General features: G+C 44.2%; 3 non-coding genes across 3 annotated transcripts; all 3 read right to left on the reverse strand.

Moving 5' to 3' along the window:
- Positions 1-17,889: 17,889 nt before the first annotated feature.
- TRNAW-CCA (transfer RNA tryptophan (anticodon CCA)) lies at positions 17,890-17,961 on the reverse strand. Its single transcript has one exon. It is a non-coding gene; the product is annotated as a tRNA-Trp (tRNA).
- A 797-nt stretch (positions 17,962-18,758) lies between these two features.
- TRNAC-ACA (transfer RNA tryptophan (anticodon CCA)) lies at positions 18,759-18,830 on the reverse strand. Its single transcript has one exon. It is a non-coding gene; the product is annotated as a tRNA-Cys (tRNA).
- Positions 18,831-19,346: 516 nt separating this feature from the next.
- Positions 19,347-19,418, reverse strand: TRNAW-CCA (transfer RNA tryptophan (anticodon CCA)). The gene has a single exon. It is a non-coding gene; the product is annotated as a tRNA-Trp (tRNA).
- Between the last annotated feature and the right edge of the window lie 4,914 nt (positions 19,419-24,332).

A 24,332-nucleotide genomic window follows, 5' to 3' on the forward strand; every position in this document is an offset into this window, starting at 1 on the left:
ATGGGTTCGACTCACTGTCGGCAGTCCGTTTTCACACCAGGTAAATTCTGGGGCTGTACCTTAATTGAGAACAAGGTCGGTTCCGTCCCACTGCTAGTTCACCGTCTCCATACGATGGACCTGTCTCTCTGTGACGTAAAGCAACTTGTAAAAGAAATTATAAAGACCTTTGCTTTGTTCATCTTAAAGGACCTACGTTCGATTCCCTATTAGAGAATTTCAGAAATGGCACTACTATTTATTGGGGAGACGCATGGACCAGGTGTTCTTATAGCCTAGTACAGGAATTTAAGTGAGCGATGGCGGCCGATCTTAGAGCTAATCACTAAGTTCTACTCAGAACCAATATTACGAAGCGGAAGCCTTTACTTCAACACCTCCAGGGAATTTTCAGGTTCATATGATAAATTGTAAAACTTAACTCCTCTCAAACTTTTGTCAGGTAAAATTAGGAGGGAAGATCATTTGTTATGATACAAGTGAGAATGATTACCTCAGTTACCGCATTCAACCACAATACATGGCGAGAGGTGGGAAGAATAGCTTGATTTCCGGCGGGAGGTTGGTGCTTGTTTGAACGTGGCGGTGTGCTCGCGGCCAATCAATACCCAGCGAGCTGGAGCAGTTCATTGCGCGGCACAACCACCTGCACTCCACATGCACACCCGGTAGCTGGGACAGCGGGCTCTATACCATAAGCCCAAAAATAATACTGGAACTTGACTGAACATACGAGAAACGATTCACTTTCTACTTATAGTGTGGAACACAAGACTGCAAACCATGATGATTTAGTCCTTAATACTCTAAAAGAAGCGCCTATTTTAGTAACGTCAGTAATTGCGCGGGGTGTTGAAAACATTGCAGCATGAATAATGATTATCTTTTATCGAAAATATGTTACTGTATTTAGCAAATGTGTCTATACTATCACAAGTTGTATTGCGGGCGAGTTGGCCGTGTGATTAGGGGTGCGCGGCTGAGAGCTTGCAACCGGGAGATAGTGGGTTCGAACCCCACTATCGGCAGCTCTGAAGTTGGTTTTCCATGGTTTCCCATTTTCATACAAAGAAAATGTTGGGGCTGTACTTTAATGAAGACCACGGGTGTTTCCTTCCCACTCCTAGGCCTTTCCTATCGCATCATCACCATAAGACTATCTGTATCGGTGCGACGTAAAACAAATTGTAAAAAAAGTAGCATTCAAAAGCCCCGCTCAATCTACTGTCATTCCGCGCCATCCCACCACTGACAGCTCGGAACATACCACTTAGCCGAGCATCTCGTCTCCTTACTCCCAAGTTTTCTCAGCTCAAAATTTACAACAGTTGCGTAACACTACTCCTTTCTCGGAAATCACTCAGAACAAATTGCTGCTTTCTGTTGGATCTTTTCCAGTTCTCGTATGAAGTGGTCATGGTGTGGGTCCATACACTGGAACCATACTCTAACTGGCGTCTTACCAAAGACTTATACGCCCTCTCCTTTACATCCTTACTACAATCCCTACACAATCATGTGCAGAGATCTGTAACCTTTCTTTATAATCTCGTTAATGAGAATACCCCAAATCAGATCATTCCTTATGTTAACACCTAAGTACTTACGGTGATCCCTATGAGGTACTCTCAACCCATCAACACAGTAATTAATAATGAGAGGTACCGAGCTCGATAGCTACAGTCGCTTAAGTGCGGCCAGTATCCAGTAATCGGGGGTTCGAGCCCCACTGTCGGCAGCCCTGAAGATGGTTTTCCGTGGGTTCCCATTTTCACACCAGGCAAATGCCGGGGCTGTACCTTAATTAAGGCCACGGCCGCTTCCTTCCAATTCCTAGGCCTTTCCTATCCCATCGTCGCCATAAGACATATCTGTGTCGGTGCGATGTAAAGCAAAATAGCAAAAAAAAAAAAAATAATAATTGAACTTACAACCTGACCTTCCATCCCGTTTACCATTGTCCGCCGTCCATTTCACAAATAAGAATTGACAAGCTAGAAAAATCAACTTTACCTGTCATTGAGTGCGCTGTGCTCAAAGATCCGTCGAAATCACTCAACAGATTAAAAAAAAAAAAAAATAGTCACTTTCAAGAAGGTTACGTGCCAGATGCGACCCGGCCATTATCGTGCCAATAGCGACCGAGCGGATATGCATCGTGACGCATGCGACCCATCAATCACTTACAACTTATCTGCATTAAGGGCTGTCACCAAGTGGCAGATTGTTTATAAGTAGCTAACTTGGTCTTTTCTAAAATAAAGGTCTGACACCGTTGTTAGCAGGTTCGAGTGCCGTTGGTCGAAAGAAAAATATAATAATGTTGCTGGCTTTACGTCCCAGTAACTACTTTTATGGCGTAAGGAGACGCCGAGGTGCTGGAGTTTAGTCCAGCAGGAGTTATTTAACGTACCAGTAAATCCATCGACACAAAGCACCTTCAAATACCACCAGACTGAGCCAGTATCGACCCTGCCAAGTTGGAGTCGGAAGACCAGCATCTCAACCGTCTGAGCCGTCGAGCCACTTAGCCAGGATGAAAAAAAAAAAAAAAAAATCACCATCATAATGTAGGCAGGCAGGGTAGGAAAGTTGGTGTATACAATTTGTAATCACTAGATTGCGTACGAAAAGCCTGGATTCAAATCCAAACCTCTTCGCAATGTTCAAATGAAGTGAGGGAATATGATGCTGATGATGGTGATTCGGCCTTCGGATGGGGACGTAAAGCAATGAGCAGACCCCTTGGTATTATTCGAAAGGAGTAGGCTACGTGCCGACACCGGGTTTCATCTTTCCCTACCTCATTTTCATATTCTCACATCCAGACGCGCAGGCCTCCCATGTGCGTCAGGCAGTGGCGTATCCTGGAATCTCCACTGAGGCATGCAACTAGTAACCATGCAGTTAACACAACGTATTAAGTAAATTTCAATTCTACTCACCCTAATTACATGTAGGTGAACTCGAGCCAAACAGTTTTACTGTAAGTTTCTGGATTGAACGTGCGTACACAATTCTTGTTTTCTGTTTTTAAATTTACGAGGGTCCGCCTCTGTGGTGTAGTGGTTAGTGTAATTAGCTGCCACTCCCGGAGGCCCGGGTTCGATTCCCGGCTCTGCCACGAAATTTGAAAAGTGGTACGAGGGCTGGAACGGAGCCCACTCAGCCTCGGGAGGTCAACTGAGTAGAGGTGGGTTCGATTCCCACCTCAGCCATCCTCGAAGTGGTTTTCCGTGGTTCCCTCTTCCTTGTCTATCCCTTCCAATCTTCCCATCCCCCGCAAGGCCCCTGTTCAGCATAGCAGGGGAGGCGAGGTACTGGTCATCCTCCCCAGTTGTATCCCCCGACCCAGAGTCTGAAGCTCCAGTACACTTCCCTTGAGGAGGTAGAGGAGGGATCCCTCACTGAGTCCGAGGGAAAAGCCAACCCTGGAGGGTAAGCAGATTAAGAAGAAGAAGAGGAAGAAATTTACGAGGGAAGGTTGAGGTCTCCCGGCTTTAACTATTTGAATCTTTTCATCAAACGAACGGCCAGTAAACGGCTTTTCAAACTGATTTACAATTATATCCGTTTTAGACTCATCCATCGTTAATACCACATCTGCGCAAGATATAATAAAACACCGAAAATACAATGAATTAACTCACTAGTTAGCCACAACTCAAGCACTGGAGGTAAGTCACCCCAGTGGCATTGGTCAGTTTCGTCACGTTGGGTTCTCGCTGGGGGGTAATCTGTGGGTCCCGTTCGCTGTAAAGATGCCGACTTTCTCCAAGTTGCTAACAGATGGCAGAGGGTAGCACGGATATAGGGTGACAAATTCTGACCAAATTTCAATTGCAGCGACATCGTTCGGAGGGTTTCAGAACTACGTCTGCCACCGAATGCAATTTTAAGATTGAATGCCTTTCTTCCTGAACTCGTCCATTCGCTGTCTCTTTCTTCCTAGAGTGGTGTAGACGGCGAGACTACACCAGCACCACACGTAGTCAAGCAACGGAACCAGTACAGTTGCGCGGACCTTTTGAACTTCTGAGAGATGAAATCGTTAATATTTGACTTGAAACAACCTAAAATCGTACATCAGACAGTTCTTTGTGTTATCATAACGCATGCAATGAATGCCTTGCATTCAAGGAGAATACGCCCCTGGCGTCAGGTAGAAAGACCTGCACCAGGCAAGCCGAACACGTCCTCGGACACTCCCGGCACTAATAGGACACGATAAGTAAGTAGGCCTAAGTCGTAAATAATTTCAGAGAATTAGGATCAGTTTTTTTTTTGTTGCTAGTGGTATTGCGTCGCACCGACACAGACAGGTCTTAAGGCGACGATGGGATAGGAAAGGGCTAGAAGTGGGAAGGAAGCGGCCTTGTCCTTAATTAAAGTACAGCCCCAGCATTTGCCTGATGTGAAAATGGGAAACCACGGAAAACCATCTTCAGGGCTGCCGACAGTGGGATTCGAACCCAATTTCTCCCGCATGCCAGCTCACAGCTGCGCGCTCCTAACCGCACGGCCAACTCGCCCGGTAGGTAATTTATTGAACATCTCCCTTGGTAAATTATTCCAATCCCTAACTCCTCGTCCTATATACGAATATTTGCCCCAATATGTCGTCTTGAATTCTAACTTTATCTTCATATTGTGATCTTTCCCACTTTTAAAAACACCATTCAAACTTATTCGTCTACTAATGTCATTCTACGCCATTTCACCACTGACAGCTCGGAACATCCCGCTTAGTCGAGCAGCTCGTCTTCTTACTTCTAAGTCTTTCCAGCCCAAGATTTGCAACATTTTCGCAACGCTACTCGTGTGTTTTGTTACCAAACATTATCGATTGTTTTCTGAAAGGGATTCAAACTTAATTTCGGAGTCCCCGGTACAGCGTAATTAGATTCTGATACAAATTTAGATATGACTAGCTAATGTACCCGTGCTTCGCTACGAAATTCTACATTGTATTCAGAATTCTAGGTTAAATACTCTACACGTTGTGAATAAGATTATATTAAACTACATAGCTCTTAAAGTTACTCAGAAAAGCGACGGGCAAGTCACCAAACGTATTTTCGCATGTGAAGACTTGGTTAGGAAGTTATAATGGCAGGTCCTCTTGCCTACTGTCAGTCACAATCAACTTGATAAGTTTTCATTATGATGGTAGGCCCACTTGCCTACTGCCAGTCAGTGGAGTTGGGCAGTTTGATGATAATGGCAGACACTCACTCTCTACCTGTCTTTTTACATCCTCAGAAAGACTGTCTTTGTGGTTTTGCCAACTGAAATCATCATAGGTCATTACAATGAAGTCAACAGAAATGTCGCAGTTACAAGCAATGCTATCATAATTATGAAATACTCGATAAAATAGAAAACCGCATATTTTCTCATTTTTAACAGTACTATGCTGCCGATCTAACAGTCCAAAGTTCCCGACCTGGAATAACAGTACTATGCTGCCGATCTAACAGTCCAAAGTTCCCGACCTGGAATGACCAGGCCGCAGACAGCCGTGAACACTCCTCTGCCATTATTCCTTTAAGTGTCCACACTGCTCATTCCAATTAGTGCCACAGAGTAGGAATCAAATGCGTGGAGTACTATGATAAACCAGTATGTTACGTACCAGTAGTACCAGAAAATCGATGAACCAGAGGAAGGTCATGCTAAAGAAGAAAGTTATCTAACTCCACATTCCCCTGTGGAGGGGGGCGGTAGAATTACACCCACGGTATTCCCTGCGTGTCGTAAGGGGCTCTCAACTTGGGAGCGTGGGTTAGTGACCACGGAGCACTGAGTTGAGTCCTAGCACTGCTTCCACTTACTTGTGCCAGGCTCCTCACTTTCATCTACCCTATCCGACTTTCCTTGGTCAAATCTTGTTCTGTTCCAACCCCGACGGGATTAGAACTTTCTAGGCCTAGAGAGTCGTTCGTTTTCACGCCCTTCGTAACTCTTTTCTTTCTTTCGCTGATGTCTTCCTTTTTCGCAGTGGCGGACCCCTTCCATTTTTCTCCCTGATTAGTGTTAAATGAAGGATGGTCACCTAGTTGCACTTCCTCTTAAAACAATAATCACCACCACCACCAACTCCCCAGCTACTTCCCGCCAATATTCACGTAGGCGGCTATACTCCGTATGCAGCAGTAATCCCATCTATCGGAGATGAGTGCAAACAGAAGAGACAAAGCATATCACAAAAACAACATTCAATGTAATGTCATTGTTGAGTACTTTTATGAGCTTTTGATATTGTATGCTTCACATTTAGTTTTCTTCCGACTCTCTGATATTGGGGCATCTAATGTAAAGGGGGTCTTCCTTTCTTTCATGACTCCCGCTTGTCTTATTCTTCAAGCAATCGTTCCTTTACGATCTCCCTTGGTTAACTCTCGTTCTTTTCTGAACCCGACAGTATTACGTATGGAAGCATAGAGACTTTAATTTTCACGCCCTTGGTAGCCCTTGTCCTTCTTAGGCCGATAAATTCATTTTTCGAAGTATCGGGCCCCTTCCATTTTTTCTCACTGATTAGTATTATATAGAGGATGGTTGCCTAGTTGTACTTTCTCTTAAAACAATAATCACCACCACCACCACCACCACCACCACCACCAATACCACCACCACTCTTATCATAGTCGGTACGGTAAAACTGAATAAAACATACATGATCGGAAAGGAACGACTAGCACTAATGCATTGACTGTATTTTGTGACAGTACAGGGCCTAACTTCATACTTTGAACTTAACAAACCTAACGAACGTTCGGTAAATATTCAACAATGAGGCCTAAAGCGCAACTTGACCTTTTCCAATGATGATGATTTCTGCCCTTTATTTGTCCTCTCAAGGTTAAAATAGAAAAGCACGGAACCCTGTCTTCAGGACGGTCGTCTGTGGAATTCAAACCATTGACCATTCGATTTCAGCAAACTCGCCGGTATAGCGTGCTGCTGATAACTGCTGTTCGGGTTGGCCAGTCGTTAATTAATAATACCATGACTAGAACACAGCTGTCCGGCTGCACAGCTGAACGGCTAGCGTACAAATCTTCTGGCCCTGAGGACCCGGGTTCGATTCTCGTCCTGGCCAAGGATGATTACATTAACAAGTACATTCCTATGGTTCAGAGACTGGGTATATCTGTCGTCTTCAACACTTGTACGCAGCACACAATAGGACTCGTCACTCACCACCACCACCACATTAACATGTAGCATTTCTCCTCTAATGGTTGGCGTCAAGAAAAGCATCCAGCCGTAAAAGAATGCCAAATCTGCTACACACCCTGACCCGCAGTAAGAACCGGATAGAGTGGGGAGTAATAGAAACGAGCCCAGTGGCATCACTGTTCGCTTCTCACCAAGGCAGTCCGGGTTTGATTCCCAGCCAATACGTGTGGGATTTACGAAATGAAATACCACGCCCGTTTTCCTGGAGATGAAAAATGGGAAACCACGATAAATCATTTTCGAGGATGGCCGACGGGGTATTCGAACCCAGCAGCCTAACGAAGTAGCTGTAACTAGTCGTCCGGCAACGCACTGACCTATCCTGCTTGGTACCCTCTCCCAGACATGGAGGCGCAGCTCCATATGTGGACATATTTTAGGAAAATACTATTTATTTGCTAATGGCTTTACGTCTCACCGACACAGATAGGTCTTATGGCGACAATGGGATAGGAAAGGCCTAGGCGTTGGAAGGAAGCGGCCGTGGCCTTAATTAAGGTGTGAAAATGGGAAACCACGGAAAACCATCTTCAGGACTGCGGATAGTGGGATTCGAACCCACTATCTCCCGGATGGAAGCTCACAGCCGCGCGCCTCTAACCGCATGGCCAACTCGCCCGGTGGGAAAAGACGTAAACGCAACACCATATTTCGTGTTGTAAAACGAGTTTCCCCCAGAAGTGTTATGTAAAGTAGGGGCAGTAGCTGCTTATAAGACTTTTTGAAATGACATTGCACTTCGTTTAGCTGACCTTATCTTGGGTGATGACACAACTTATCAAATGACAATTTGCTTGTCAACGCCGGTCGCATCCGGCACGGTTACAGATTATGCGGTCGCTAGTGGCACGGGTCGCATGCGACACGGTCGCATCTGTCACGCCACCTTCAAGAACCAAGTAGTGAATTCAACAAAGTGTTGAACTATCACTTGCGCCAGTAGTCGTTCGGCGGGTATGGCAAATCTCAGTTAATAGGAAAGATCTTTATCAGTAGCAATATTGTATCTATTTAAGCACATGTTAGACACGTTGCTAGAATAACATCCCTGTGAAAGGCGGCGAAGGCTACAGCAGGCTAGCTGAACTGATCACTAATGACAGCTGAAAAAATGCATACGGGGTTGTTAGCAACACCCAGAGCGACATTTTGAGGATTATACCACAAAAACAATACCAAGAGTAATTATCTTGTGCTGTTTATTTATTTATTTATTTATTTATTTATTTATTTATTTATTTATTTATTTATTTATTTATTTATTTATTTATTTATTGCAAAGGAAAGGGGTTCTTTACCCAACTGAAAGTGTGTCGTTTTTAACCTGCCTTCATGCTATATTAATATTAATTACATCCTATATTGCAAAGGAAAGCAAAGCTATCTTCGTAGAGATCGCGAAGGCCTGTGGAGGAGTAGAAGGTTAAGGCTTCCACTATCCGTAACCTTGGTACTTAGTGCGATAGAGTGGTTATTTCTATGCCCGACATTCTTTGTTCTCCGGAATTAATCTGCTGCTTATTTTTGGCGTAGGCTTGGAACCAAGAATGGAAATATCGTTTGTAAATATTTCGCCTTCCTGACAGGGAATCAAATCAGTGACACGGTTAGCCCATAAAGTCTTAATCCCCAAAACGACTGCTGCCCAGTGATATAACCTTCAGATACTGGGGTGTCACGTGATCAGTGTGACGGCATCAGCTGTATTTCTTACCTTTCGTGACCGGGAACTCTGTCTGTCATTTTCAGGAGGTTTATTGTCCGATTCCATGGCTAAATGGTCAGCGTGCTAGCCTTTGGTTACAGGGGGTCCCGGGTTCAACTCCCAGTGAGGTCAGGAATTTTAACCATAATTGGTTAATTTCGCTGACACAGGGGCTGGGTGTACGTGTCGTCTTCATCATCATTTCATCCCCATCACGACGCGCAGGTCGCCTACGGGTGTCAAATCGAAAGACCTGCATCTGGCGAGCCGAACTTGTCCTCGGACACTCGCGGCACTAAAAGCCATACGCCATTTCATTTAGGAGGTTTAGTGAAGTTCATTCCAGTCCTCAGTCTAGGACTTATATTATTTTAAGGAGTAATAATAATAATAATAATAATAATAATAATAATAATAATAATAATAATAATAATAATAATAATAATAATAATAGTAATAATAATAATCTTTCGTCTTTCTTAATCTGTTTACCATGCAGGGTTGGTTTTTCCCACCGACTCAGCGAGGTATCTGACCTCTACTGCCTCAAAGACAGTGTCCTGGAACGTGAGACTTTGGGTCGGGGGCATACATCTCGGCAGGAGGACTAGTATCTGGCCCGGGCGACCTCAGCTGCTATGTTGAACAGGGGCCTTGTGGGGGGGATGGGAGATTGGAAGAGATAGGCAGGGAAGAGGGAAGGAAGCGGCCATGGCGTTAAATTAGGTACCATCCCGGCATTTTCCTGGGGAAGTGAAAAACTACGGAAAAACCACTTCGAGGATAGCTGAGGAGGGAATCGAAACCGCCTGTACTTAATTGACCTCCCGAGGCTGAGTGGACCCCATTCCAGCCCTCGCACCACTTTTGAAATTTCGTGGCAAAGTTGCGAATTGAACCCGGGTCTGCCGAGGGTGGCAGATAATCACATTAACCACTAAACCACAGAGACGGACTTCAAGAAATGTTAACAAGACAAACTGTGATGAGAAATAACGTGCTCAATAGTACAGCGCAGTTGCGTTGGATCATTTTTGAATGAAAGGAATACGATCAAAATTGAAAATGCGAGAAGCGCATTTGTTAGAATGAAGAACCTAATGAGTAACTTCAAGCTGGATCTTAGGATGTGAGTGTTTAGAGTATATATGTTTCTCATGGTGTTGTTGGGGAGAAGGACTTTAATCCAGGTCTTGTACAAGAATCTAGAAGGCTTTGAAATGTGGGTTTTCCTGGAAGAGATACGTATATCGTCAATGGAAACATGAGCATTACCAATTTGACGGATAGGGTACGCAAAATACAGAAAGATTGGTCTCTATTGAAAGACAGAAGCTTCAAAATATCGGATTCATGATGCATAAGGAAAAGGGAAAACACCTACAACAGATGATGCAAGGGAAAATAGAGGGACATGGGATACCTAGTCGACCGATACCTACATAGGTTAAGAATCTGAGGGACTGTTTCCAGAAGAGAGAATAACTTTTCCGTGCGACAATATCCAGAGCAGGCCTACACATGGCTATGATGGTCACCGACCATCGATAGAGGATGGTACACAAAATAGTATTTGTACAATTTTAGGTTTAAACGGATGCTGACAAGCCAAATTTCCTTCTCTGAAGGGTGGTTCCTTAACGCATTTAAACACTGAAAATTCCAATCAACTTCGACCCTGCAGTCATGAACAGTAGAGGGTAGCCCTTAACCCACTGCACTATTTAGCCTGATTGGAATTAGTCAGAACACGTCGCGGAAGTTGCGCGCTGTGGCAGAATTTTTAACTTGAAGAAGTCTTGACCGGGAAATGAACCAGTTGAGGAAAGTAATTAATGGGACGTAAAAACAATAACATTATTATCCGAACCACTTTAGTCTAATGTTCGTAGGCTGGGCGGCTTGGAAGGTAGGTACATGTCATACCATCGCGTGCTCACCAGAGGAGAACGTATTTGTACGAGCGATGTGGAATTAAGGGGTGGAAATATTGAGGGCGCTGAACTGTGTGATCCTATTATTCGGCTTGACATCCTTGCAATTAATATCGTATGAAATGAATTTCCACACGTTGGAAAGAAAAATAGCCTCGCTGATCTTTCTTTGGGGGGAGAAATGTTCTTGTTCAGTCTAGCAAATGAAACTCACATCCGATCTGTCCTTGTTTGGAACTGCTCACATTAATCAGAAGAGGGCTAGGGAATGGGCACATGGGACTCAGATCACTTAGCCTCGTGTTCAATGTTGTAAGTCAGTGAATTCGTAATGAGATAATACAGTATATTTAATGTGAAACTGTCCGGCTCCGTGGCTAAATGATTAGCGCGCTGGCCTTTGCTCCTGGGGGCCCCGGGTTGGATTCCCGACCGGTTCAGCGATTTTAATCTTTATTGGTTAATTCCAATGGCTCGGAGACTAGCTACGTGTGCCGTCTTCAGCATTAGATTCGTCATAGGTAGGGCCTCATCCTAGCAGACGCGCAGGTCGTCTATGTAAGTTAGTGTAAACTCAAAGGATCTGTACCAGGCATCTTCGGAGCCACACCTCATTATATTGGGCTGTAATACAAAGCTGATTATAATAGATATATTTTTATTCCTGACCTCAAAGATACTATATGACAATAGTATTTTCCCGTGTGCCTTTCACGAATTCGACTCCCGGTTCTATCACAAATGCACGATTCATTTGAGGTTCTGGAACCAGGTTGGCGCTGCCTCTACAATTCAGATAAGAAGAGAAGTGCCGAGTGATTTATATCTTAATTAAGACCACAGTCGCTTCCTTCCCTGTCCTACCTTACCGTCGTTATGTTCACCTTCCATTTTGCTTCATTGAAAAATACAAGCCCACCTCTGTGGTGTAGTGGTTAGTGTGATTAGCTGCCAATCCCGGAGGCTCGGGTTCGATTCCCGGCTCTGCCACGAAATTTTAAAAAGTGGTGCGAGGGCTGGAACGGGATCCACTCAGCCTCGGGAAGTCAACTGAGTATAGTTGGGTTCGTTTCCCACCTCAGCCATCCTGGAAGTGGTTTTCCGTGGTTTCCCACTTCTACTCCAGGTAAATGCCGGGATGGTACCTAACTTAAGGCCACGGTCGCTTCCTTTCCTCTTCCTTGTCTATCCCTTCCAATCTTCCCATACCCCAACAAGGCCCCTGTTCATCATAGGAGGTGAGGCCGCCTGAGCGAGGTACCGGTCATTCTGCCCAGTTTCATCCCCCGACGCAGACTCTGAAGCTCCAGGACACTGCCCTTGAGGATGTAGAGGTGAGATCCCTCGCTGAGTCCGAGGGAGAAACCGATCCTGGAGGGTAAACAGGTTAAGAAGAAGAAGAAGATAACATACAAGAGCTTGTCCTTGTCATTTCGGAAGTTATGACCGAGAAATCCTGCTAACCTTTGTTTTCTTACGGTTATCTTCACATGATATCCCAGTGCGGTGGAGTACCTCCTCGTTGGTGACGCACTCTAACCATGGAACCCTCATCATTCATTTTCAAAGAATTCCAACCGGTTCATTGAGATACCCTTCAACGCTCAGCCTTCGGCGTGAAGGAGGACCTTTAACGTACAGCTTTTCCCACCACACTATCGGGTTTCTAAACAGATCTCAGTTAGATATAAGTTGAGATTTGAGTTATCATTATTTGGCTACTTAAAGGATGCAACAAAGAATAAATTAAAAGGGAAATATACTTAAGTATGGTTCGCCCATTGTTGGAATATGCAAATAGTGTTCGGGATCTTCACCAGGAATACCTAACGAAAGAAATAGGTGGTATGCAGATTAAAGCAGCAAGATTTTTAACACGGGACTTCGGGAGAAAAAGTAGTGTATCAGAAATGTTAGGGATACTTGGCTGGGAAGCTTTAAGTAAGAGATTATACAGGGTTTCCATAAAAGAACTCCAGGGTTTTGAGGCAAAATATTGTAGTGAAGTAAATAACTTATATTAATGTTTAATACGTGGTTGGAAAGGTTGCATTTTCAAGTTCTTTCAACAACTTAAAATAAAGTTCAACATGAGCCCCTTTAGTGGCACGGCACACATCGTAACGGTATTCCACCTCTTCCCATGTCCTGGCCAGCATGTCTGGGGGGACGGTCGCCACACAATTGATTATTCGTTCCCTGAGATGGCCAACATCACGAACAAGATTCTTGATACGCCCTCAGAAGGAAAAGTCCAACGGAGTCATATCAGGGCTCCTTGGAGGGCATGGAATAGGTCCTTCCCTTCCAATCCATCTGTTGCCGAGTCGATCGTCAACTGCCTCACGCACACGCATACTGAAGTGTGGCGGTGCCCCATCTTGTTGGAAGTAGACTAAACCCTTCTCCGCCTCAATGTCATCTAACTGAAGAAAAAAACATTCCTCTAACATGTCACAATAGACATCACCATTGACACTTCTTTCAACAAAAATGAAGGGACCTATTACTCTATCATGCATAAGACCACACCAAACATTCACTTTTGGCGTGTCACGTTCATACTCTACGAACTCATGGGGCGGCTCTGATCCCCAAATTCTGCAATTATGTCTGTTTACAGACCCGTTCACATGAAAAGTCGCTTCATCACTAAAAATAACATTTAAAAAAATCGTTATTTTCATCGATCTCGTTTAGCAAAGAAACAGAAAAGTCAAATCTCTTAATCTTGTCTGTCGGTTTAATGTGGTGTAACAGTTGAAGTTTGTAAGCAATTAAACGAAGTCTTTTATGAACTACCTTATGAACTGTTGATCTTGGTAACCCCAACTCCAGACTGCGTCTTGTCAATGATTTCTTAGGGTTTCGAAGGCATGAAGCTGGGATTATGTCCACATTTTCTTGTGACACAGGTGGCCTACCCGGCGACTTTTTTTTAAAAACACTTCCTGTTTGTTTGAAAACACTTAACCATTGGCGAATGATTTTATCCGTAGGCGGGTCAACACCATAATTACGTCGACAGTTTCTTTGTACCGTAACAACAGAATGAATTTCTATTAGCCAAATAACACCTTGAGCCTTTTGTTGCGGCGTCGCCATAGCGCGGCAATCCAGACAGCACTGACTGCCGCTACGTTGTTTCAAGATCAACGCTCCGCAACGCAGCCAACTGTTGATGAAAAAATTCCCATTTGGTATGAGTAAAACTTGATGAGCTACTCGTTTCAGAGAAATTAACTACATTTTGCTAAGATATGAATTTTTAAAACCCCGGAGTTCTTTTATGGAAACCCTGTATAGAGCCTATACAGGAGAGGAAGCATTGGGGGAAAATCCGTGGGAGGCTTCAGTTGGAAAATAATTACATTGGCAGGACTGACCACAAGTACAAAATTAGACGGGATTTTAGCAGAAGCGATTGGGGTAAATTTTCATCCATTGGGAAGGGCGTGAAGGAGTGGAACAGTTTACCAGGGAAAGCGTTTGATCCTTCTCCAAAATCTGCACAGATATTCAAGAAAAGAATAAACAGAACAGAGAAAAGAAATGAGATGATAAGAGGGCCTTCGACATTCGACCTGTGCAGGTTATTGTAGATAAAGATTTTTTGTGAATAAATTAATTCGTCCCCTTGTCTATGGAGATTGAACAGCCGAAGTAGGGGACTGGCTGTAGGGGTGAAGTACAGTGAGGACTTTGAGGACCCCGCGACCGCTACGGTAGCTGTGAAGGCCCTTCAGGAGCTCTGAAAATCGGTGTCAAAGGGGCTCTGGTTAAGACGCAGCAGGTCGTTATGCATGTTAGGTACCAAAATGGGTAATAAAAAAAGTCTAATGCAAATACAAATCTTATAGCGGTTGTACAGTATTATTTGAAGGGATTCTACATACCGCATATGAGTTGATTATGTGTAAGTACAGCAGATATTATGAGTAGAATTTTGTGAATAATATACACAGTAAAAAAAATTAGGGGAACATGTTTTGTAACGTCTGGTATGTGAACGTTAATTTGGTAGATGGGGTTCCAATGGTCGTACAGCATACCTTGAGACCTTAGCTAATCAGGGTATGTCAAATTGAAGTTATACTCCATCTGTAGGCATAGCCATGCATTAAACTGTCAGGTAACCCCTCAAAACAAAGTGAATAGCGGTGCGTCCGTGTGTCGTTGGGAGGTACAGGGACTGCTGCGGTCATTTGAGCACATTGTACGTAAACTAGCACATCTTATGAGACATCTTAACGAGGTTCAAGTCGCAATGGCTGTCACTTTGATCCAGGAAGGATGGGCTTTTCGTCGTGTTGCTGTGAATCTCTATGTCTCTCCGTCAGTTATTCACCGCTTGTTGAATCGCTACAATGAGACAAGCCAGTTCACAACGAGGGTTGGACAAGGTCGTGGACGCATTACAACCCCACAGGATGACCGATATCTGACCATCTGTGCGTTGCGGCGTCGTTCAACAACTGCCAGAGAATTGCAACAAGACCTCAGGAGGGTCACTGGAGTCACGGTTTCTGACCAGACAATAAAGAACAGGTTAAGAGAAGTGTCCTTACGACCCAGACGTTCTGTTCGAGTGCCCCGTTTAACGCAACAACATCGCGCAGCTCGCCTTCTGTTTGCCCGTACCCACGTCAACTGGTAACTTCGCAAATGGAGACCTGTGTGTTTCACAGACGAGTACATATTTCCCCTGACACAGCGTGAGGGACGTCAACGTGTATGGAGACACCGTGGTGAACAGTACATGCCAAATGTTGTCCAGGAAGGCGAACAATTCGGACAATGTTATGTGATGGTGTAGGGTGGCATCAGTATTGACGGCCGTACGGATCTTGTCGTCGTCCGTGGTAATCTTACCGCTTCGGGGTACATCGAGTAGATACTGCTACAGCATGTGTTGGTTGCTGCATACGGTGTTGGCTCTCAATTCGTACTCATGCACGACAAAGCCAGGGCTCATGTAGCGCGCATCACGAGAGCTGTCTTGCGAGAACTGGACGTTCAAGAGACAGAATGGCCAGCAGTGAGTCCCGACATTAATCCCATCGAGCATGTGTGGAATAGGCTTGACAGAAGTGTTCGTGGGCGTCCTGTTCAACCACAGACTCTCCAAGACCGCGAACAGTCTCTCATTGAAGAATGGGACCTGATACCGCAACGTGACCTCCGTCGACTTATACGGAGCATGTCACGTAGGTACCAAGCTGTGATAAATGCTCGTGGAGGACATACACCATACTGAACCCCTCCAACTGTGATAAAAATCCAACCTGGAGGAATGTTATCACTTTGTTTTCGCCCCTATTTGGACATTTCCGTTTGTGTTCTGAAAATGAACGCGAATCCATTGATGTTGTGTTGTATACTTCAACGGTAAAGAATAAAGGTTTACTTGGTAATATATCTGGGTGTGAGGTATTGTCTTGTGGAGCATGGCATACGTTCACAAACATGTTCGTACCGCTGCGGGGTATTATTTAGCGTATGGCTTATATAGACAATATCAGTAATAAATATACATATTTATAGCTGAGATACAAATTAATTTGTGCTTCACAATTGAATATCAAGTTTTTCAATCCAACGTACAGCTTCTGGAGATACCAGCAAGAAGTCATCTTCATCACCGTGATACGCACGAATCTTACATTCCCTGACGATATGATGAACAGTCTGGTGTGGAGCTCCGCAGTCACAGTCTGGATTAGGTAGCTTTTTCCACTTATGGAGAGTGGCTCTGCACCGGCCATGTCCTGTTGTGATTCTATTCAGGGCAGTCCAGGTCTTGCGTGGTAGGTGGGATCCACTTGGAAGTTCGGGACCCGAGAAGAAGGTATGAAGGCGCACCTCCGTTGCTGCTTCCCATCTACTTTTCCACTCATCAAGAGATTTAAAATCCTTAGCATCCATGTTAGCAGTATCACGCAGAGTTGGATGGCGTGATTTCAGTCTATTAAGATTCAGAAGTGGCAGGTCACTATTTACGGGTAGACTAGGATTTCTTGAGATCTTGTGGAATTCCTTCATAAGGGCATTAGATCGGCGTAGATCAGGTGGCATTATACCAGTTAGCAGTGGAAGCCAATGAACTGCGGGGTACATCGAGCAGATACTGCTACAGCATGTGTTGGTTGCTGCATACGGTGTTGGCTCTGAATTCGTACTCATGCACGACAAAGCCAGGGCTCATGAAGCATGAGTTGTATGTTTAATAGAAAAATTGTTAATGTAAAATGTATAGTACTGTATATAACCGAGGTAGACACTTGCAAACAAAGTGATGATTTGGTTTGATTTTGATTTGAAGTTGTTCCAGCTTTAGAAACACTTCCATTGCAATACCATTTCTGGTTCCACCCTCAACATTCTGGATCTTTCTCTGTTGTTTTTGTGTTAATTTTTTCCTTTATTAATTTATCTTACAATTTTAATACGAGTAATTCTTTCAATTGCGTCTCATCCAAGGTGAATACATTACATACTATCCACTTGCTGAAGACCATGATTATAGATTCTGAATCGTCACTTTGAGTCAGAAATTCTTACCATCTTGGTGCATTCTCTATATGAGCAGTTGTCAGCGAGAATCACAGTATATAATACTACCACTACCACCACCACCACTACTACTACTACTACTACTACTACTACTACTACTACTACTACTACTACTACTACTACTAATACCCGTACCGGCTGAGTTGGCTGTGGTGTTAGGGCCGCGCAGCTGTGAGCTTGCGTCTAGTATAAAATGGATTCGAACCCCACTGTCGAGAGCCCTGAAGATGGTTTTCCGTGTTCTACATTTTCACACCAGATATATGCTGGGGCTGTACATTAATTAAGGCCACGGCCACTTCCTTCTCACTCTCAGGTCTTTCCTGTCCCATTGTCGCCATAACACTTATCTGCGTCGGTGCGACGTAAAGCAAGATGTAAAAAGAAATCGTCATTACATCCCATGTGATGCATAAAACAAAAGCAGTGTTCTGACCCCGACGTAATTCGAACACGCAACCTTCCGATCTGGAGTCAGACGCGCTACCGTTGCGCGACGGAGTCTGCGACAAGCCGGGCATTGTTAATGTATTATATTATCTCTTGTTCAGCTCAAGGTAACTGTCAGCAACCATAATTAAGAAACTGATTCCTCTCCACTCCTAGGTCTTTCCTGTCCCATTGTCGCCATAACACCTATCTGCGTCGCTGCGGCGTAAAGCTAGTTGTAAGAAGAAATCATTACATCCAATTCGATACACAAAACAAGGGAAGTGTTCTGACCCCGACGTGATTCCAACACGCAACATTCTGATCTGGTGTGAGCCGCGCTACCTTTGCGCCACCGAGTTTTGACAAGCCGCGCATAGAGAATGCAAGATATTATTTCTTGTTCAGCTCAGGGGAACAGTCAGGAACCATAATTAAGGCCACAGATGATTCCTTCGCACTCCTAGGTCTTTCCTGCCCCATTGTCGCCATAACACCTATGTGAGTCTGTCCGCCATAAAGCCAGTTGTAAGTAGAAGTCATCATTACGTCCGATAGCTGAACGAAAAGAAGTATTCTGTCCCAGAAGTGTTTCGAACACGCAACCTTCGGATCTGGAGTCCAACGCGCTACCGTTGTGTCCCGGAGTCTTCGAGAAGCCGCTCTTTGAGAATGTAAGATATTATTTGTTGTCCAGCTCAAGGTAACTGTAAGGAACGATAATTAAGGCCAAAGCTGATTCCTTCCAACTCCTAGGTCTTTCCTGTCCCATTGTCGCCATAACACCTGTCTGTGTCGGTGCAGCGTAAAGCTAGCTGTAAGAAGAAGTCATCATTACATCCCATCTGATAGCTGACACGAAAGAACTGTTTTGACCCCGACGTGATTCCAACACACAACCTTCTGATCTGTAGTCAGACGCGCTACCGTTGCGCAACGGGGTCTTCGGCCAACCGCGCATTGAAAATGTAAGATATTATTTCTTGTTCAGCTCAAGGTAACTGTCAGGAACCATAATTAAGTGCACAGCTAATTTCTTTTCACTCCTAGGTGTTTCCCGTCCCACTATCGCCATAACACCTGTCTGTGTCGGTGCGGCGTAAAGCTAGTTATAAGAAGAAGCCATCATAACATCCCCTCTTATTCCTGAAAGGAAAGAAGTGTTCTGACCCCGACGTAATTCGAACACGCAACCTTCTGATCTGGAGTCAGACGCGCTACCGTTGCGCCTTGGAGTCTGCTACAAGCCGCGCATTGAGAACGTATGATATTATTTTTTGTTCAGTTCAAGGTACCTGTCAGGAACCATAATTAAGGCCACAGCTGATTCCTTCGCACACCTAGGTCTTTCCTGTCCCGCTGTAGCCATAACATCTATGGGTGTCGGTGCAGCGTAAAGCTAGCTGTAAGAAGAAGTCATCATTACATCCCATCTGATAGCTGACACGAAAGAACTGTTTTGACCCCGACGTGATTCCAACACACAACCTTCTGATCTGGAGTCAGACGCGCTACCGTTGCGCAACGGGGTCTTCGGCCAACCGCGCATTGAGAACGTATGATATTATTTCTTGTTCAGCTCAAGGTATCTGTCAGGAACCATAATTAAGGCCACAGCTGATTCCTTCCCACTCCTAGGTCTTTCCTGTCCCACTGCCGCCGTAACAGCTATGTGTGTCGTTGCGGCGTAAAAAAAGTTGAAAGAGAAGTCATCATTACATCAAATATGATACCTAAAACGAACGCAGTGTTCTGACCCCGACGTGATACGAATACGCAACCTTCTGATCCGGAGTCAGACGCGCTACCGTTGCGCCACGGATTATTCCACGAGCAACGCATTGAGAATGTAAGATACTATTTCTTGTTCAGCTCAACGTAACTGTGAGGAATCATAATTAAGGCCACAGCTGATTCCTTCCCAATCCTTGGTCTTTGCTGTCCCATTGTCGCCATAACACCTATCTGTTTCGGTGCGACGTAGAGCAAATTGTAATTTATAAAAAAATCCTCAGAGATTTGGCCAATTATTATACATAATTTGCAGGGTACTGAATTGTATCGTATCGTATCCTATCGTAATCTGTTTATCCTCCAGGGTCGGTTTTTTCTTCGGACTCAGCGTGGGATCCCACCGCTACCGCCTCAAGCGCAGTGTCCTGGAGTTTCAGACTCTGGGTCGGCGGATACAACTGGGGAGGATGACCAGTACCTCGCCCAGGCGGCCTCGCCTGCTATGCTGAGCAGGGGCCTTGTTGGGGGATGGGAAGATTGGAGAAAGGATAGACAGGGAAGTGGGAAGGAATCGGCCGTGGCCTTAAGTTAGGTACTACCATCCCGGCATTTGCCTGGAGGAGAAGTGTGATACCACGGAAAACCACTTCCAGGAAGGCTGAGGTGGGAATCGAACCCACCTCTACTCAGTTGACCTCCCGAGGCTGAGTGGACCTCGTTCCAGCCCTCGCACCACTTTTGAAATTTCGTGGCAGAGCCGGGAATCGAACCCGGACTTTTGGGGATGACAGCTAAGCACACTAACCATTACACCACAGAGGCGGACGTACTAAATTTTAAGTATCGGATATGTGCGGTGGGTGTAGTATGTATCGAAACAGGAAACAAATGTCTAAAAAATGGGGTTCTACAACACAAGTTCTGAGCTTGTATTTTTTACTTGTTACACAATGTGATGTAATTCATGGTAATGCGTTTCTCCGCCCTGAAATAGCGCCAGACTACCAAATAATCATAGCTGACACTCCTGACATGGAATGGAAGCAACTGTCTGGTTTCTCACCAATGCGGGCGCTGTTCGATTCCCGACCAATATATGTAGGTTTTGTTATGCATTTGGTTTAATATTATTAAAAATAATAAGGAGTAATGTATTTTGTTATAACTTTTTACCTAGGTCCAAGATTTTACAAAAAGAACATTGTGCGTGAAACGTATCGAATGGTGCTACAAGAAAATCGATGCTAACATCCAAGGATGTATGACCTCCCTTCTCTTCCGGGGTTGAGAGGGAGAGAGAAGGAAGTGCCTTACAAATTCAATCTCTCAACCGCCTTCCTAGTCATAGTAGAGCGCCGCAGACTTGCTTTCCTCCAGGTGTTTCGGTTGGCTGCGAATAGGTCGGACCTCCGCGGCGCGGCTCAGACTGCAGGGATCGGCTGAAGTTGGCGACACGATCTGATTGTCGGTGTCGCTGGTAGATTTATTGTTGTCATCGTTGGTCTTCGTTTCTGGATGATGTAAATGTAGGAGCACGAAGACTGTAGTGAGTGTCTCTTGAATTGGAGGTCCGCGTGACTTCATCTGGTCTATATGTCTTCGTTATAATTGGCCATTGACAGATATCGTGTAGTTCAGGCACCCATCCTTACTTAAGACTATACCTATGGCCCACCTTTTATCGGGAGACCTGTAGTCACAAACGGCTTCCCTTTCGCTTTCGGAGAAATATCTATCGTACTGTAGAAGGATGTTGTCTTTCTCATTTTTTCAATCACGTCCTTAACGGGATTCGGTCTCAGGATGTCTAGTCTGGATCGTATCTCACGTTGCAAAAACCGTTAGCAAATTGTCCAAATTGAGTTGATTGGCATGAACACGTTTCAAATTCGATGTTCCTCTTCTTATTGCAAATAAATGCTCATACACATTTGGGCCACTTCTTGCCTGTGTCACGTTTGAAGGATGACCAAACTACAGACTGACGTCGCGGCCTTTAGTGGAAAGATGCGGACACAGGTCAGGGCTAACTTGCGTACTAACTGCACCTTCCCTCCCAACGTCCTCCGGTTACTTCTGTGTCACTCGCTACTCCGAGTACTTCTCTGCCACTCGGATATCTCCGGTTATCTCTGGAGGGACGCTGTAATCGCTACTACCGATTCAATCACTCGCAGCAGGTGATTCGCATAGAGTATGGAAATAACATTAAAAATGAAAATATAAAGTCTATTCTGTGCTGTGTGGATTTTTTAGTCTATTTTGTAGAAAAAATATGCAATTCACATTCCTTTCTTATTGTTAACTAAAGATATGTGTGCACTCACACATTGGTATTAAGCGTGTAGCACGTTAGTTTGAAAATGAATACTCCGAAATAAATATTTTAAGTCGCGTATGATATTTTGAATTAAATTTTTGAATGATATGGGCCCGTCTCTGTGGTGTAGTGGTTATGGTGATTAGCTGCCACCTCCAGAGGCCCGGGTTCGATTCCCGGCTCAGCCACAAAATTTGAAAAGTGGTATGAGGGCTGGAATGGGGTCCACTCAGCTTCGGGAGGTCAACTGAGTAGAGGGAGATTCGATTCCCACCACAGCCATCCTCGAAGTGGTTTTCCGTGGTTTCCCCACTTCTCCTCCAGGCAAATGCTGGGATGGTACCTAACTTAAGGCCACGACCATTTCCTTCCCTCTTCCTTGTCTATCCCTTCCAATCTTCACATCCCCCAACAAGGCCCCTGCTCAGCATAGCAGGCGAGGCCGCCTGGGCGAGGTACTGGTCATCCTCCCCAGTTGTATCCCCGACCCAGAGTCTGAAGCTCCAGGTCACTGCCCTTGAGGCGGTAGAGGTAGGATACCTCGCTGAAACCGAAAGGAAAGCAAACGCTGGAGGGTAAACGGATTGAGAAAGAAAGAAAGAAAGAAAGAAAGAAAGAAAGAAAGAAAGAAAGAAAGAAAGAAAGAAAGAAAGTTAAACCAACATGAATGCCAGAACTTTAACAAGATTGTTTTATGATGAAATGAAATGAGATAATCCAGATAAAATTCATTTGTAGTAAAACATGCTAATTTAGGGTCCCCGTGTATACATTTTCCCGGTCTAGAAAGCCAAGAATAACGGCCGAGAGGATCCGTTGTGCTGACCACACGACACCTCGTAATCTGCAGGCCTTCGGGCTGAGCAGTGGTCGCTTGGTAGGCCAAGGCCCTTCAAGGGCTGTAGTGCCATGGCGTTTGGGGTTTGGTTTTGGTTTGGTGTATACATTTTACAGAATGAACACAAAATTAATTTAGTTTTCAATTCTATTTAATGTTGGATAGTGATTATAATGGAAAATTGTCATAAAGTCATATGGCTGCGGTAATTATTGTTTTAAGCGGACATTTTCTACAACGAGGTAAAGAACTCATCTATATGAAAAATATCGTAACGACCGTGTGTCTGTACATTGACTATTTTGGCGAAATTTTCGTACAGTTATCCGTTTCAGGTGTAATAACGACGACCTCCATGTTTTTTTTCAATTTTGGTGTGTGTTTGTCTGAGTTCTTATAACTTAACTGGATATATTTCTACCAAACTTGATATTTAGAATCGACATGTCTTTGGGTAGGTTTTAGGACTAATATTATTTCTGAATACGTAGACTGACTGGAGGTTTATACGAAACCGAAACCGCGATTTTTCACTCTCACAAAATATAGGCCCTACACTTCCAGATTTAATGAAAATCTACATTAACTAAAGGAAATCAATTTCTAAAACTCTTTTCTCAAGTACATCATTTCGATAGGAGGATTAACAAGAGAGATACCATTAACGGACGGGTTTTCAGTGCAAGCCCCAGCGGACTTAAAAGCGGGTGCGTGTAAAGCGTATTTCTTATAACTTGAGAATTACTGGAGATATTTAAACCAAACTTAATATTTAGCATCAGCCTGTCCAAAGGTAGGTTTTAAGGTCCATACCATTTCAAATTCCTGGAAGTGACTAGTGGTGTGTAGGGGACCGAAATAGTATTCTTACTCTCCTACAAAGTACACACGACCACCATAAATGGAAATCTACCAACCTAATGGAAATCTATTTCTAAGACTTTTTCTCATATGCACCTATTCGATAGCAGGATTATTAAGGGAGATGTCATTACTGGACGATTCTACAGTTTAACTCGCAGTGGGCATTGACCGAATGATGTTGCACGTGGAGCAGATTTCATATATATGTAAATAAAATCGTAACTACCGTGTGTCTGTACATTGAGTATTTTGGCGAAATTTTCATTCAGTTGTCCGTTTCAGGTGTAGTAATGACCATCTTTTTAGTTTCCTGAAAGTCCCAATTTTTACCCCCCCCCCATCAAAAATCAAGTCGGCGGCACAATCTGCCAGACGAGCTACGAAATTATAATTTGGCAAAATTAAGGTTTTAAGCTGTAACCGACGGAAAAATTCCAAGTAATTTAAAATTTTCACTTTTTACCCCCAAATATATCGAAATATGGAGGCAATTTCAATGAAGGTGCAGACCTTCGTTTCGAGGTATTCGTGGATAAACGGTAAGTCGTATCACAAAATGAATGACGCAATCGAACTCAGCATGACGACATCTACAACATTGGTCCTATGACTTATTGTCATTTCTAGATCCCGTATACATTAGATGAGCTGCATTTCTCGATGTTAGGTAATGTATGGTCATTTTTACAC

This window comes from Anabrus simplex, chromosome 1, assembly GCF_040414725.1.
Source record: "Anabrus simplex isolate iqAnaSimp1 chromosome 1, ASM4041472v1, whole genome shotgun sequence".
Taxonomy (NCBI): Eukaryota; Metazoa; Arthropoda; class Insecta; order Orthoptera; family Tettigoniidae; genus Anabrus; species Anabrus simplex.